This window comes from Hippopotamus amphibius, chromosome 1, assembly GCF_030028045.1.
Source record: "Hippopotamus amphibius kiboko isolate mHipAmp2 chromosome 1, mHipAmp2.hap2, whole genome shotgun sequence".
NCBI classification, from domain to species: domain Eukaryota; kingdom Metazoa; phylum Chordata; class Mammalia; order Artiodactyla; family Hippopotamidae; genus Hippopotamus; species Hippopotamus amphibius.
The window spans coordinates 231744028-231762219 of NC_080186.1; the positions used below are offsets into that span (position 1 = coordinate 231744028).

The 18192-nt window shown below is 37.4% G+C and overlaps 1 protein-coding gene across 9 annotated transcripts in view; it reads right to left on the reverse strand.

The window, feature by feature from the left end:
• Nucleotides 1-18192, reverse strand: part of GPBP1 (GC-rich promoter binding protein 1) — a 76719-nt gene that overhangs the window by 43917 nt on the left and 14610 nt on the right. The window contains exon 3 of one of the 9 annotated variants that reach the window (XM_057743225.1): nt 8198-8304. The exons of the other annotated variants lie outside the window; for them this stretch is intronic. The gene's annotated coding sequence lies outside the window, so the exon portion shown is untranslated. The remainder of the gene's footprint in view (nt 1-8197; nt 8305-18192) is intronic. 9 annotated transcript variants of the gene reach the window in all.

The following is an 18192-nucleotide window of genomic DNA, read 5'->3' on the forward strand; positions in this document are numbered from 1 at the left end:
GGGGATGGGGAGGAGAGTGGGAGGCGTGACATAGAGGGAAGGTTGTGATATTAGCAGAAACTGTCCCTGATGATGAACAGACATCAATTGTCTTAAATACAAAGAGCTAAAGGAAACCAGGAGAACAATGTCTCAACAAATAGAGTATCAATAAACAGATAGGAATTACAAAAAAGAGCGAAACAAATTTCGGAGCCCAAAAGTACAATAACTGAAATGAAAACTTCACTGGACAGTTTCAACAGCAGATTTGAGCCAGTAAAAAGAAAAATCAGAGAACTTGAAGAGGTCGATTAAAATTATCAGTCTAAGAAGCTGGAAAGAAAAAAAACAAAAACAAAAAACTGAACAAAGCTGAAATGACCTGTAGAACACCATCAAGCATACCGACATACACATAATGAAAGTTTCAGAAGAGAAAAGGAGGAGAGGCAGAAAGAGTCTCTGAAGAAATAATGGCTAAACACTTACCAGATTAGCTAAAGATACATAATATATACCCAAGAAGCTAACAAAACTCCAAGAAAGATAAACACAAAAAGATTCACACCAAGACACATAACCAGACTGTCAAAAGCCAAAAACAAGAGAATCTGTAAAGCAGGGAGCCAAAGGCAACTGGTGGCATAAAAGGGATCCTCAATCAATAACAGGCCACATTATAATGAACCAGGACCCACTATATAGCACAGGGAACTATACTCAATATTTTGTAATAATCTATAAGGAAAAGAATCTGAAAAGGAATACATATATATACATGTATAACTGAATCACTATGCTGTACACCTGAAATTAACACGATACTGTAAATCAACTGTACTTCAACTTTTTAAAAAATTTTTAAATAATAATAATATGCCACATTAACAAAATGAAGGAATAATACCATATGATCATCTCACCTGGTGCAGAAAGGCAATGGACAGAATCTAACACCCTTTCATGATAAAAACACTCAAACTGATAAAGAACATCTACAAAAAAAAACAACAGCTAACATCATATTCAATGGTGAGAGACTAAAGGCATTCACCCCAAGATTAGGAACAAGACAGGCACACTTGCTTTCGCCGCTTCTATTCAACACTGTACTGGAAGTTCTAACCAGAGTGATAAGGCAAGAAAAGAAATAAAGGCATTCAAATTTGAAATACAAAGCAATAAAACTGTATTTATTCACAGATGACATGATCTTACATATGGAAAATCCTAAAGAATCCATGGAGAAAACTACTGGAGTTAAAAGCTCAGCAATGTTGCAGGATACAAGATCAACACATAAAACTCAGTTGTATATCTATACATTAGCAACGACAATCCAAAAAGGAAATGGATAAACAAGTCTATTCACAACAGCATCCAAAACAACATCTAGAAGTAAGTTTAACCGAGAAGATATAAGATTTGTTCACTAAAAACTACAAATTATTGCTAAAGGAAAATTTTAAAAACCTAAATTAGTATAAAGACATGCTATGTTCAAGGATTAGGAAACTGAAGTATTAAGATAGCAATAATACCCAAAGTGACCTACAGGTTTCAACATAACCTCTATTAATATTCCAACAACCCATATTGCAGAAACAGAAAAGCCACTCTCAATGCATACAGAACTGCAAGGAACCCCAAATATCAAAAAAAACATTGAAAAAAGAGAATACAGTTACAGGACTCACATATCCCTACTTCAAAATTTACAACAAAGCTAAAATGATCAAAACAATGTCTTATTGGCATAGGAGTAGATAATATAAACCAATGGAATAGAACTGAGAATCCAGAAAAAGTCATACATGTATGGCCAATCGATTTTTTTACCAAAGTGCTAAGACCATTCGATGTGGGAAAGAATAGTCTTTTCAACAAATGGGCTGTGACAAATAGATATCCAATGAACTCCTATTGATTCCTATTACAAAAATAAACTCAAAATTGGGGATTTTCCAGGGTGGCACAGTGGTTAAGAATCTGCCTGCCAATGCAGGGCACACAGTTCAAGCCCTGGTCCAGGAAGATTCCATGTGCCGCAGAGCAACTAAGCCCATGCGTCACAACTACTGAGCCCGTGCTCTAGAGCCCATGAGCCACAACTATTGAGCCCATGTGCCACAACTACTGAAGCCCACACACCTAGAACCCGTGCTCTGCAACAAGAGAACCCACTGCAATGAGAAGCCCTCACACCACAACAAAGAGTAGCCCCTGCTCACCAGAGAAAGCCTGTGCACAGCAACAAAGACCCAATGCAGCCAAAAATAAAATAAATAATAAATCTTTAAAAAACAGAAGATTTTTTTTAAAAAATGGGCAAAGGACTTGAATAGACATTTCTCGCCCTCCCTCAATATAAAGAAAAGAAAAACAGTAAAATAACAAGTGTTGTGGAACATGTGGAGAAATTGGTCCTTGTACATTGTTAATGGGAAGGTAAACTGATGCAAGTGGTGTGGAAAACAGTTTGGTGATTCCTCAGAAAGGTAAACACATAGCATATGATTCAGCAATACCACTACATATATGTACAACCAAAAGAATTGAAAATGGGTACTCAAACACTTGTATGCCAACATTCACAACAGCCAAGAGGTGGCAACATCTCAATGTCCACCAACAGATAAGTAAATAAACAAACTGTGTATGTATTCAGTGGAAGAAGACACATTCTGTTAGGATTAACCATGAAAACTGCCAAGAAAAAGAAACCAGACACATCCATTACCCAGATCACATATTGCACAATCCCAGTTTTTATGAAATATCCAGAATAGACAAATCCATAGAGACAAGAAGCAGAGACGACCAAGGGACTGTTGGGAGGAAAGAATGGGTACTGGGTGCTAAATGAATACAGATTTCTCTTTTGGGGTGATGACAATGTTCTGGAACCCAGTAAAGGTGGTGGTTTCACATCATTGTGAATGTACTATCACTGAATTATACATTTTAAAATGGTTAATTTCATGTGATATGACTTTCACCTCAATAAAAATAAAAAGTGCTGTATTATAACCCCTTGAATAAAACACTATGAATCCAGACAGATAAATATATACACTGAAAAATTTTAGGAGAAAGTGGTTATTTATACAATTTCTAAGAATCTCAAAAAAAAAAAAAAAAGGAAGAAGAAGGAAAAAAAAGGAAAAAAAAAAAGAAAGGAAAAGAAAAGTTATTACAGTTTTGCAGTGAAATGGCCTGGCAAACAGCCTGGAAAACAATCAACAGATCAAAGTGAATATCATTAGTAAGAGAACAAACTGAAATTCCATGCCAGTGAGCAAAACAGAGCACCACTTCACTTTTATAATATCCTATCCAAAGATAAAGAAGCACAGCCTATCTAAACAGGAGAAAAGCTAACTTGAGAGACACTGTAACTACTAAAACAACTGGCCCATCATCTTCAAGAATCAAGTTATGAAAGTCAAGAAAAATCATTTTTTAAAAATGATGAGGCTGTGACATGTTTATTCTATATTTTTATGAGTCATGTTTTAGTATACTTTGACATTTTATTCCAGTTTTGTTTGCTTTGCTATTGCAATACCATTAATGAAGTTTTATTAGTACTTAGTAACTAAGCGCTAGGTGATTTCCAGACTTCCCTAATAAAAAGAGGCCCTTCCCCTACAGAGTCTGATTTAACAGGTCTTAAGGCCTAGAATTCTGTTCTTAAACAAGCACTTAAAGTAATGATAATCAAGAAAAGATGGTAAATACGGCAATAAATATTTAACAAGAAGAAAAAAATCCTTGCCTAAGGATTGTGGCCTCTAAAGGTAGCAAAATAATCTATTCCTTCACTACTTTGTGCAGTTTCAGTCATGAAACAAAGTGTCCAATATCTTCTATTAGTTATCAAACTCAGAATTATAATTTAGACTACAATCAGCAAACTTCACAGGAAATCTAGAGTATTAGAAATTTCCATCCTTTAAAAAGTTTCATATTATTAATGTTTGCTTTAAGCTGGAATTTTGTTAGACCCCTATTCCCCTCAGCTTACCTCTTATTAAGTTGTTCAGAACCTTTATATGCTTTACTGACATGGAAAAAAAAAATCATAAAAAAAAAAAAACCAACAGATGAGGAGGGACTTCCCTGGTGGCACAGTGGTTAAGAATCCGCCTGCCAATGCAGGGGACACAGGTTCAAGTTCTGGTCCGGGAAGATCCCACATGCCGTAGAGTAACTAAGCCTGTGTACCACAACTATTGAGCCCACATGCCTCAACTACTGAATCCTGAGTGCCTAGAGCCCATGCTCCACAACAAGAGAAGCCACTGCAATGAGAAGCCCGCACACAACAATGAAGAGCAGCCCCCACTCACCACAACTAGAGAAGCCCACTTGCAGCAACAAAGACCCAACTCAGCCAATAAATAAATAAATTTATAAAAACAGAAGAGGAATGTTATTATTTGTTAAATTTGCTACATAAGAAAATTGCTACTTTCACCCCTACAAAAAAAATTTTATAAAGAGAAAAAAAATTACTGGAAACAGCATGCTTTCAATTCTCAAGTTTTTAGACTACTAAAGGTTTAATACACAAAATATAACTGAAGTTCTCCAAAACTTATAACGAGCTGACTTAATTTTCAAATAAAGTACACCTTTACAAAAAAAAAAATAAGCCTTACTCTATAAACAAATTTTTTCTCATTGAGCTTCTCTTTCCCTCACAAAACTAAACAGTTTAAGCCATCCCTGAATGAGATTTTTTTTTTTTAAAGATTGGTAAAGGTAAATTTTACTTTAGAATTACACTGCAAACAATATGGACTAAATGGGACAGAATTTAATTCAAATCGACTCACTTACTAAACAGCCAATGTAAGCAAAAACAAATACTAAACACTGAAGATACAAGGTTCAAGATGGCAATCTTCCTTCTAATAACAGCTAACAACTGGAAAACAAGGTTGCTGCCTCAAATCCTTTATCAGAAAAATTGAGGTATAAGCAAATTATTTATCTTAAGTAACCATGAGAAAAGTGCGAACATTATCAGGGATCAAATAAAGTAAACAGACAGGCTTAAAAAATATATACGCTGCAATCAGCTTAGATATTCTCTGAAAGGGGGACAGAATCAAGAGAGAAATAATTTACCGCTAATCTACAGAGCAAGTAATGATATGAACTCAGATCCTTCTGCCTCAAAGAGCCATGCTCTTTGTTCACTACCAGTATATTTCTCAAACTTTCCCACAGAAATTACTTAGTTAACAAACCCATCCTCCTGTCCCCCAAAATGTAATTTCAGAAAGTAACCAAAATAAAGTCCTCAAGTCCTATTTTATTTTACAAACTTATGAAATTTCTGCATTGTACTATAATATATCTTTTATATATAACTTTGCAGCAAGAAGTGATTGGTTTACCCTATGGGTTTCTTAAACCATGTGTCTGAGCAAACACTGCTATAACAATATAAAATCCCAGAGATGACTTAGTTCAACTGGAATATCAACATGAACAAAAAAGGACCTAAGTATATATGACTACGGTTTAAAAAAAAAGAAAAAAATCTTGGATACAACTGACAACGTCTCATATAATGTAGAATTTGATTTTTCTAAGAAACTAGGATATTATATACTAGAATCAATAATTACCAAGAAGCTTCTAAATTACCATTCCTGAAGATTCAAAGATAGCCTTTGTCATTTAATATGTTCAAACTTATTTAGCCCAAGACACAAAACCATAATGCTTAATGTTTTGTTTCAATTAAGCAGAAAACAAAATTACTCTCTCCAGCACTGATACAGAAAGGAAGTGGAACTTATCACTGTTTCTCCCTGCCTACCCCCACACCTCGGCCAGTAACATAATTCTAAAAAATATAAAATGTGAAGCAATCAGTCACTTTGAAGAACTTAGAGTAAGCATGAAATATTTCTGAACAGGTCTCTTAAAACTACTGGGGGCTTCCTTTCTAAATTGTATTAAACCATTCCTCTACAAATATACCTGAACTAATGAATCTAGTCCCTATACTCTCCACACATCAAGCCAGTAATGAACAGGTCAGCCAAACACCACTTAATATGCCAGGTATATCTAAAACCGTACAGAGAAAATACTCTGGGGACAGTAAGTAGCGTGCCTTGAACAGCACACAGAAATAAGAAATCTGAACTAAATTCAGTAGGCAAGGGAAGTTTTAAAGTTGCAAGTACATGTCTGGAAATGTGCTTTCAGAAGATAAATCTGGTAGCTTGTTGTAAAATAAAGGGGCAGGGAGGATTTAGTAAATCACCTGGATAGGAAAATGTATTAAAATCTAGAACTTCGGTTCCAATTACCATCCATTCATAATAGAAGTTTTCAAAAGTTTTGTTACTTAGATTTTTTTTAAAGGACGATTCATGAGTTTAATTTCAACGGAACAGAGCTTCCCTCAACTTTCTAAAAACTACAATATAAAAGCCAAACTCAAAGCTCTCTAATAAAGAACGGAAGTAAAGAGAGCAAGAATAAGGGGGTAATACAGGCAAATCAATAAAGTTGCAACACTCCCGTCACACCATACACAAAAATAAACTTAAAATGGCTTACAGACTTAAATGTAAGACATGACACCATAAAACTCCTAGAAGAGAACATAGGCAAAACATTCTGACATAAATTGGACCAATGTTTTCTTGGGTCAGTCTCCCAAGGCAATAGAAATAAAAGCAAAAGTAAACAAATGGAACCTAATCAAACTTACAAGCTTCCGCACAGCAAAGGAAACCATGAAGTCATCGTACGGACTGGGAGAAAACATTTGCAATGTGACCAACAAGAGCTTAATTTTCAAAATATACAAACAGCTCATACAACTCAATAACAAAACAAAAAACAAAAACAAAAAAATCCCCCCCACACAAAAAAAGACCCAAACAAAAAATGGGCAGAAGACCTAAATAGTTATTTTTCCAAAGAAGACATAGCCAACAGGCACATGAAAAGATGCTCAACATCATTAATTATCAGAGAAATGCAAAACTACAATGAGGTACCACCTCTCCCGGTCAGAAGAGCCATCATCAGAGTATCTACAAATAATAAATGCTGGAGAGGGTATGGAGAAAAAGGAACCCTCTTACACTGTTACTGGGAATGTAAACTGGTGCAGCCATTGTGGAAAACAGTATGGAGGTTCCTTTAAAAACTAAAAATAGAGTTACCATATGATCCATATTGGCATATAACCAGAAAACAAGAAAACTCTAATCTGAAAAGGTACATGCACCCCAATGTTCATAGAAGCACTATTTACACCAGCCAAGACATGGAAGCAACCTAAATGTCCATTAACAGATGAAAGGATAAAGGAGATGTGTATACACACACACACACACACAGGAATATTATTCAGCCTTAAGAAAGAATAAAATAATGCCATTTGCAGCAACACAGATGGACCTAGAGATTATCATACTAAGTGATATAAGTAGGAGAAAGACAAATATTATATAATATCACTTATATGCAGAATCTAAAAAAACAATACAAATGAACTTATTACAAAACAGAAACAGACTCATATAGAAAACAAACTTATGGTTACCAAAGGCAGGTAGAGAGGGATAAATTGGGAGTACGGGATTAATAGATGCACACCACCATATATAAAATACATAAACAAAAAGTATGTAAACCAAGCATATTTCAATTAAAGAAAAAAAAATAACAGTATAGTAACAATGGATATGGAGTGGGGGAAAAAAGGGCAGAGAGAGGGAAACTGCAGAAACAGAATCTACAGGTGGGCAATAGTAGAGGACTGAATGCAGAGAGCTAAGGAGGCTGAGAAACCAAAGATGGAAAACATTTCAAAGTTAGGAAATGAAGCGGACACAAAGAAGATCTGGGGATGCTAGTAAATGGTGTTAACATGGTGTGTTCATTTTGTGAGAATTTATCATGCTGTATACTTAAAATCAATGCACATTAGTGCATATGTGTTACAATTAATAAAACATTCAAAAGAAAACTTTTTTTGAACAGAAAACCATGAACAAAGTTCCCAAGAACTATTTGGTAACTTGCAGCAAATCACTAAAGGCCAGTGATTTGATCAGTCATGCCTAGGTACTAGAACCTCAGGAAAAACCCTAAAAAAAGGGGTATGGAGAGCTTCCAGGTTGTGGTACACCCCAAACTTCACAGGGACCCTTCCAGACCTCACCCTATGTACCTCTTCATTTGGCTGTTCAGTTGTGTCCTCTAGAGTATCCTTTACAATAAACCAGTAACAGTAGTGTTTCCTTGAGTTCTGTAAACAATTACAGCAAAACATGGAACCTAAGAATGGGGGGAGAGGGGGGTGTCAGTCATGGGACTCTCCAATTGGTAGCCAAATCAGACCGAAGTGTGGGTAACCTGGGAATCTACTACTTGAGATTGGTATCTGAAATGCGAGCAGAAGGGCAGTCCTATGGGACTGAACCCTTCACCTGCAGGGTCTAAACTAACTCCAGGTAATTACTGTCAGAAAACCCTAACTGAATTCAGTTGCAGAACACCCAGTTAAGCGTGTCCACAAAGAGCTGGAGAACTGCTTGTCACTTGGTGTATGAATGCACATAGAGCATCAGTCAAAAACAAAACAAAACAAAAGTCGGGATTTCTCCAAATAAAGAGCTAACATGGGCTTTGATACCAGAAAGATACTTGGTTTTTCAGAGTTCTTCAACATAAGAGCCATTCAATAAGCACTGCTCACATACACACAAGTCCCAAACAGCTTCTTATCACCTCATTCTTAGCCGTGAAGTAGTAATCAAACATTTTAAGAAAAGTGGCAATAGGAAAGAGACCACCAAAAACCATGAACACCAAGAAGTGTTCCCTGGTTGTGCCATGGTTAAGACTCCACGCTCCCAATGCAGGAGACCTGGGTTTGACCCCTGGTCAGGGAACTGGATCCCACATTCATGCCACAACTAAGGAGCTTGCCTACCACAACTAAGGAGCCCATCTGCCACGACCAAGACCCAGCGCAACCTAAATAAATAGATAAATATTAAAACAAAAAAACATGAACACAAACGAAACAAATAATTCAAGAAATAACTGGCAAAATGGAATTTTCAGAATCCCAAAGATAAACAGCAGCTTCTAGAGAGAAAAGAACACTCCCACAAATTAGGAAAAAATCAGACTGCATCAAACTTCTTAAACATCTCATGCTATAAGACAACAAAATAGCAATCAAAGTGCTGAGAGAAAAAGTATTTTGAATCATGAAAGCTATACCCAAAATATCAAGTGTGAGGCAGATAAATACATTCTCAGATAAGCAGTTCCTAACAACCAGGAGGAAAGAAAAAGACCAGTGAGACTTCCCTAGCAGTCCAGTGGTTAAGACTCCGTACTTCCACTGCAGGGGGTGCAGGTCTGATCCCTGGTCAAAGAACTAAGATCTGCATGCCACACAGTGCAGCAAAAAAAAAAAAAAGGAAAAAAAAGAAAAAGACGAGTAACCAACATTTTCTAGTCAGCTAAATACATGGACAGTTCATTAAAAAATTAAACTATTAAACAGGAAAAGATGCCCAGCTATTCTCATACCAAGAGAAATACAAATTAAAATACTGGAACTACTCACCTACTGAACCTGCAAAAATCTGTTGGGAGGGTGGGGTCCAGAAAAGCTTGTGGTCTAGAGTTAATTTTGCCCCACTAATTGGAGCTAATCCTTTTGACTACTTTGCCTACATACCATTTATTGCCTGTGCTCCACTGGGGCTGATGTGAACATAAACTTTTCCTGGCCCTATGTAAATCTTTGGAATTGTTTCACCTACTCCTTTCTGGTGGTTCTATTCCCTGGCTTCAGTCACTTCCAAAAAGGCCTAAATCAAAGCCTTCAGTGGACCCTTCTGAGTTCCCTCTCCATGAAAAAGTTTCCTATTACAATACTTTGCCTGACAAATTCTACCTACTTTGATCTTTCCAAATTTTCAGGTGTCTCCTCAACTTTTAGTAAGACCACCAGACTACATTTGAATTCACCCTCCCTATGCTATAACCTATTAACTTTCTTCAAGCAATGACCTCGGGCATTTATAACACTAACCACCTCCTGTCATCCAATGTTTAAAAGCCTGTTTCATACATTTTGCTGACTTTTTAGATTTCTCAGATAAGTGGGTAAATCTGGTTATCTGGTTGCTTGTAATTCCATCACAGCCCAGAAGTAAAAGCCTGCATGCCAGGGACTTCCCTGATGGTCCAGTGGTTAAGACTTAGCCTTCCAATGAGGGTTCAAGTCCTGGTCGGGGAGCTAAGATGCCACATGCCTCACGGCCAAAAAACCAAAACATAAAACAGAAGCAATAGACTTCCCCGGTGGCACAGCGGTTAAGAATCCACCTGTCAATGCAGGGGACACAGGTTTGAGCCCTGGGCTGGGAAGATCCCACATGCTGAGGAGCAACTAAGCCCGTGTGCTGCAACTACTGAGCCTGCATGCTGCAACTACTGAAGCCTGCACGCCTAGAGCCCATGCCCCGCAACAAGAGAAGCCACCACCGCAATGAGAAACCCACGCATCACAACAAAGAGTAGCCCCCACTCGCCACAACAGACTCAACACAACAGACTCAACACAGCCAATAAATAAATATATAAATATCAAAAAAAGAAACAATACTGTAACAAACTCAATAAAGATTTTAAAAATGGTCCACAGCAAAAAAAAATACATATCTCTAAAAAAGAAAGTCTGCATGCCAATTCAATTTTTTTTAGTTTTTTTGCCAGAAATGTCTATTTCATTTTATTTTTAATATATATTCATTTACTCATTCAGCTGCAGTGGGCCTTTGTTGCAGCAGGCAGGATCTTTTTAGTAGCAGCAGGCAGGATCTTTTTAGTTGCAGCATGCAGGATCTTTTTGCATGCGGATCTAGTTCCCCGACCACGGATTAAACCCAGGCCCCCTGCATTGAGAGCGCCACCGCACCACCAGGGAAGTCCCTGCCAATTCAATTTTAACATTACAGGATTTTCACTAAATTGAATGTTTTACTTGTAAATTTTCTCCTGGATTTTTTCTTGAAAGGGTTCAACTAATTCCAATTTAACTGTTTCTCAAAGCAAAGTCCAACAAGAAAATCTAGCACTCAACAAAATAAAACTCATAATTTTCAGCATCCAATAAAAAATTATCACTCATGCAAAAAAAAGGGGGGGGGGGAGAACTGCAGGAAAATACTACCAACAAGGAGAAAAATCAGTTTGTAGCAAGATATCCAGAAATGATGGTTATGATGGAATTAGCAGACAAGGACATTAAACCAACTATTATAAATATGTTTAAGGGAAGAGAAAATAGAAACATAAAGGAAAAATACAAGATATAAAAGATACTTCTAGAGATAAAAAATGTAACATCTGAAATGAAAAACACTGGACAGGATTAACAGCAGATTAGACAGCACAGAAAAAAATGATCAGTAATTGTACTGTTAAGAGTAGCATTCAAACTAAAAAGCATTAAAGGAGACAAAGACACTTTACAACTGGAATGTACAATTAACAAGATAATTCTATTTATGCATGCAATAACAGTGATACCCTTTCATAAAGCAGAAAATACAGGTGATAGAAAAATAAAGAAGACTTGAACACATCTTGCTCATTCCAATACAAATCCACTGGATAAAAAATCAGTAAGAATAAAGATTTAAACTATACTCATTTAGGTGTTAACAGATTTTATATATCAAATGCTAAACCTCCAAATGCAAAAAGTATATCTTCTTTTCAAGCACCCATCTTAGGCCACCAAAAAATCTTTAGTAAATTTCAAACATACCTACAAACAGCCTTCTCTGACCACAATTCAATTAAACTAAAAACAACAAAATCAAAAGAACAAAAAGACTCTTTCACATGTAATTTTAAAACAAAATAAGTGAAAAGAAGCAAATTCATAAAACCAACAGTTAACATATTGGAAAAGCTGAAGAACTATAATTAAATCCTGAAACTGTTCCAGGGTGGAAGGGCAGATCAATAGAAGCTAGTAGCACAAATACATGAAATCAAAAACGACAACATTTAAAATCGTAAGAAATCATCTAAACAACTCTCTGTAAATAAAGTTGAAAATATAAAAATGGACAATTTTTAGAAAAACACAATTTACTAAAAATGTCCCCAGTAGAAACACTCTAAACAAATTACAATGAAAGCATTCCATTCCAAAAAAAAAAAAACACACACACACACAGACCAGAATTACAACTAACTACTGAACAATCATTGACAGACAGACACTGGAACCCACCAAAAAAGACACCTCACATCCAGAGACAAAGGAGAAGCCACAATGAGATGGTAGGAGGGGCGCAACTGAGTTAAAATCAAATCCCATAAATGCCGCGTGGGTGACTCACAAACTGGAAAACAGTTATACTGCAGAAGTCCACCCACTAAAGTGAGGGTTCTGAGCCCCACGTCAGGCTTCCCAATTTGGGAGTCCAGCAACAGGAGGAGGACTCCCCAGAGAATCAGACTCTGAAAGCCACGGGGATTTGATTGCAGCACCTCCACAGGACTTGTGGAAACAGAGACTCCACTCTTGGAGGGCACACAAAAAAATGTGCTCACCAGGACCCAGGGGGAAGGAGCAGTGACCCCATAGGAGATTGAACCAGACCTACCTGCTGGTGTAGGAGGGTTGCCTGCAGAGGTGGGGGTGCAAGCTGTGGCTCACCGAGGAGGCAGGGGCACTGGCAGCAGGGGTTCTGGGAAGTGCTTATTGGTGTGAGCCCTCCCAGAGTCCGCCATCAGCCCCACCAAAGACCCTGTGGGCTCCAGCACTAGGTGGCCTCAGGCCAAACAACCAACAAGGTGTGAACACAGCCCCACCCATTAGCAGACAAGCAGATTAAAGTTTTACTGAGCTTCACCCACCAAATCGGATTAAAGCTTTACTGAGCTCCACCCACCCTGCCCTACCCACCATCAGTCCCTCCCATCAGGAAGCACACAGGAGGCTCCTAGATAGCTTCCTCCACAAGAGGGCAGACAGCAGTATCAAGCAGTATCAGCAGTATTTCATCTTGTGGAACTGAAAACCACAGCCACAGAAAGATAGAGAAAATGAAAAGGCAAAAGACTTTGGACCAGATGAAGGGACAGGATAAAACCCCAGAAAAACAACTAAATGAAGAGGAGATAGGCACCCTTCCAGAAAAAGATTTCAGAATAATGATGGTGAAGATGATCCAGGACTTTGAAAAAAGACTGGGTGCAATGATCAAAAAGTTTACCAAAGACCTAGAAGAATTAAAGAACAAACAAACAGAGATATGTAACACAATAACAGAAATGAAAAATACGCTAGAAGGAACCAATAGCAGATTAACTGAGGCAGAAGGGTAAATAAGTGACCTGGAAGACAGAATGGTGATCATCACCCATGCAGAAAAGAAGAAAGAAAAAAGAATGAAAAGAACTGAAGACAGCCTAAGAGACCTCTGGGACAATGTTAAATGCACCAACATTCGCATTATAGGGGTCCAAGAAGGAGACGAGAGGGAGAAAGGACCCAAGAAAATATTGGAAGAGATTATAGTTGAAAACTTCCCTCACATGGGAAAGGAAATAGCTACCCAAGTCCAGGAAGTGCAGAGAGTCCCAGGCAGGATAAACCCAAGGAGAAACACGCCAAGACATATAGTAGTCAAAGTGACAAAAATTAAAGACAGAGAGATGTTATTAAAAGCAACAAGGGAAAAACAACAAATAACATACAAAGGAACTCCCATAAGGGTAACAGCTGATTTCTCAGCAGAAACTCTGCAAGCCAGAAGAGAGTGGCATGATATATTTCAAGTGATGAAAGGGAAGAACCTACAACCAAGAATACTCTACCCAGCAAGGATCTCATTCAGATTTGATGGAGAAATCAAAAGCTTTCCAGACAAGCAACAGCTAAGAGAATTCAGCACCACCAAACCAGCCCTACAACAAATGCTAAAGGAACTTCTCTAAGCAGGAAACAGAAGAGAAGAAAAGGACCTACAAAAACAACAACAAAACAATTAAGACAATGGTACTAGGAACATACATATCGATAATTACCTTGAATGTAAATGGACTAAATGCACCAACCAGAAGACACACACTGGCTGAATGGATACAAAAACAAGACCCATATATATGCTGTCTACAAGAGACCCACTTCAGACCTAGGGACACACACAAACAGAGTGAGAGGATGGAAAAAGAGATTCCATGCAAATGGAAATCAAAAGAAAGCTGGAGTAGCAATACTCATATCAGATAAAATAGACTTTAAAATAAAAAATGTTACAAGAGACAAGAAAGGACATTACATAAAGATCAAGGGATCCATCCAAGAAGAGGAGATAACAATTATAAATATATATGCACCCAACATAGGAGCACCTCAATACATAAGGCAAATGCTAACAACTATGAAAGAGGAAATGCAAGGCAGAAATAGAGACACAGATGTAGAGAACAAACACATGGACACCAAGTGGGGAAAGCGGGGAGGGTTGGGGGGGAATGAATTGGGAGATTGGGACACCAAATTGTACACTCTAAATATATGCTGTTTATTGTCTGTTAACTGTATCTCAATAAAAGTTCTTAAAAAAACAAAAAAAACAAAAAACACAGTCAAAAGTGTCCTTGAGAACCAAGATTCTAGGCATTGAAGAAAGGAAACACACGTAAGACAGGAGACAATAAAAACCCTGTGGTACTCAAATTGGAAATATCAGTATGAACTTCTGCAGTACTGTAAGGTAAATATACATTAAGATTGGTTTAAAATTTAAATTCTACTTTAAATATCAAGCATTCAAAATTTAATTCAAGCAACTATCACCTTCTTTAAAAACTCTTCCATCCATGGATGAACTGATAAAGAAGCTGTGCTATACACTAAAAAAAATAAGGAACTCCTGCCTTTGCAACACGGTAGAGCTTAAAGGCATTATGCTAAGTGAAATAAGTCAAAGACAAATACTGTATGAATTTATATGTGGAATCTTTAGGGAAAAAAAACCCCACCAAACTCACAGAAAGAGACCAGATTTGTGGTTACAGAGATGGACAGGTGGACTGAGGAGGCCAATGGAGAAGGATGGTCAAAAGGTACAGACGTCTAATTACAAGATAAGTAAGCTAAAGATGTAATGTACAGCATGAATAATGGATGGTAACTAAACTTACTGTGGCAATCATTTCACAATGTATGTTAAGTCAAAACATTATGTTGTGGCTTCCCTGGTGGAGCAGTGGTTAAGAAGCCATCTGCCAATGCAGGAGACATGGGTTCGAGCTCTGGGCCAGGAAGATCCCACATGCCATGAAGCAACTAAGCCCATGCACCACAACTATTGAACCTGCACTCTAGAGCCACAACTACAGAGCCCACGCACCACAACTACTGAAATCATGTGCCCTACACCCCGTGCGCCACAACTACCGAGCCCAGGTGCCACAACTACTTAAGCCTGCACACCTAGAGCCTGTGCTCTGCAACAAGCCACCGCAATGAGAAGCCCACGCACCAGAACGAGTAGCCCCTGCTCACTACAACTAGAGAAAACCCATGCACAGCAACAAAGACCCAACGCAGCCCCCACCACCCCCCAAAAAAGCTACAGTGATTTTAAGACACCATAACATGAATATGTGAACAAAAAGAAACATCAGTGAAAGAATAAAAAGCCCATGTAAGTTGGGACAACTCTACCTCAAAGCTTACTCAAAATAATCATCAAATGGATCAAAGACTTAAAGAAGAAAAAAGCAAAGCTGTCATAGAAAAAGTAGGAGAAATTTTTATTATCTCAGAAAGGGGAAGGAAGGTCTTTCCAAGTATGACAAACAAAAACATAAGTAATAAAAGTATACTTATATTTGAATTCAAAAAGCATTCTATATGATAAAATTCACAACCAAGGTCAAAGAAAAACATCATCATGGAGGCAGGGGAGGGAATACTTGTCACATAAAGCATATATAAAGAGGCTTTTTTCTTCATACATAAAATGTTCCTACAAATCAACAGAAAAAGAACTCAATAGAAAAATGAGAAAAGAATATAACAAGTTCACAGAAAAAGATCTTATACATAAAATTTTCATTCTCAGGAATTCCCTGCTGGTCTAGTGGTATTAACATGGAATAACCTTCCAAGATAGTTCCTTAAGTAAAAAAGGTTATAGAACAAGGTAGGTAGGCATCATGTCACTACTTGTATTAGAAAGAAAAATATAATGTGCATAAGGTCGCCGTAGAAAAACTCATAAAAAACAGTTTCTTCAGACAAGAACTACTGCTAGACAAAGGGGTGACTTTTCTATAAAAATCCTTATACTATTTGTAATTTGCATGAGGTACATGTATTCAAAACAATTTTAAATCCTCTTTAGTCTGAATCAGCTTTACCACTTCTTGAATTCTCAAACTCTTTGACATAATCCATCTTCTTCTGAAGCCAAGTTAGGCTGAAAAGCAGGATCCCTAAAGCAGCAAACAAGTTTTAGCAAATGAATTTATAAAGTAAGCCTAACCCTATGAATAAACCAGTTCACAACGTGCTAACACATATAGGATCCTTTACATGAAATGAAAAGATCTGGGGAATTCCCTGGCAGTCCAGTGGTTAGGACTCTGTGCTTCCACTGCAGGGGGCACAGGTTCAATCCTGGGGCACAGGTTCAATCCCCGGTCTCAGGGAACTAAGATCCCAAATGCCACACGGTGTGGTTAAAACAAGAGTAAAAAGTAAAAATGTGTAGAAAACTTAAAAGACTTGGAAATTCAGACATCTTAATTTAAGGACAAATGGTTATGAAGACAAAAATGTATACTGTATATATATCCTCTCTCTCTCTCACACACACTCACACACAAAATTTGCTAGGCAATTTGCTTTAGGGCTTTACAAGTATTATCCCATTTAGCCCTCGCTATATCCCCAGGAGGTTGATATCTTTTCTACAAAACAAGAAAAACAGGTTTGCATATACAAGTGAAGCTCATTTTAAAGTTCCCAGGGTCACAGTACTAGTCAGTGGTAGTTCAAATTCTTAACCACTATACACACCCTACACATACTGTAAATAACCCAAGATACACTAGGTAGAGACCAAGCGCTATATAAAATACTAGCTTTAAGTTTAACAAGCACATAAGTCAGTCTCTAAGTTCTGAGTTTAAGTTTTAGTCTTAACTGTCAGGCATTGTCTTGAGCTACAGCTTTATATCAAACCATATAGACATAAACAGATCTCAATCTCCTAGACAAAAAGTCTCCTACATGGTGCAAAAAAAAAAAAAATACAACGAGTAGTTTGAACTACCACAGCAGTCACAACTTGCTTTCCACTAATCTAGCCAACTTTGTCTCCAAATAAGACACTTGTCCACTCATCAAATTCAGTCCTTGGAAGGCCCTCATTTAAAGGGCTAAGGTAAAAACATTTTTATTCACTTTTCCCCATTTCCACAATGTGCCTATGAAAGGAACTTATTTTAAATGAAGAGAGACCAGAGACTATATAGTGTGAAAAATCTGAAACTATCAGTTAAGTTTTAAAAAAAAAAAAAAAAAAAAAAAAAAAAGCACTGAGGCAACTAAGCTTGCACAGGAAGTCCTTAAGACATCTTGGTTATCAAGTAGTTTTAAACCTAGCCAGTGTGCATGCAGCAATGATTTCATTACTCACCTAATGATACTTGCTGCAGTAGCCTCAAGTTTAGCATCCTGCTAGAGCTTTAGTAAATAAGCCCCCTTGCAGGGATCTGTAAGTAAGAGCCAAAGCAAGACCAAACTGAGAAAACTTGTAAAAATACCAAAAATAACTAAAGCTCTACAGACATAAATCTGTATTTGCATCTTTGAGGAGGCGATGTAAAAAGATTATGTTTCCTCAAATAAGACATTAGTTAATATAAATGCATTGTCCATGGCCTTCCTGATTTCCAAAAATGAGGAGCCTAGATTGGCCAGCCACATATTTCAAAGTCGCTCCTTGAAATCTAAAGTGTGTTTTATCTTTCTAAACCTGAGAGGGCAATTTCACTAGATTTCAATCCCTCTGACTGAACACTTCAAAACTGGGGCAATATTTTAAAAGGCCAACGTCATAAAAAAGAAGTCTTTATCAGGTAGTCCCTTCAGAAAAGTAA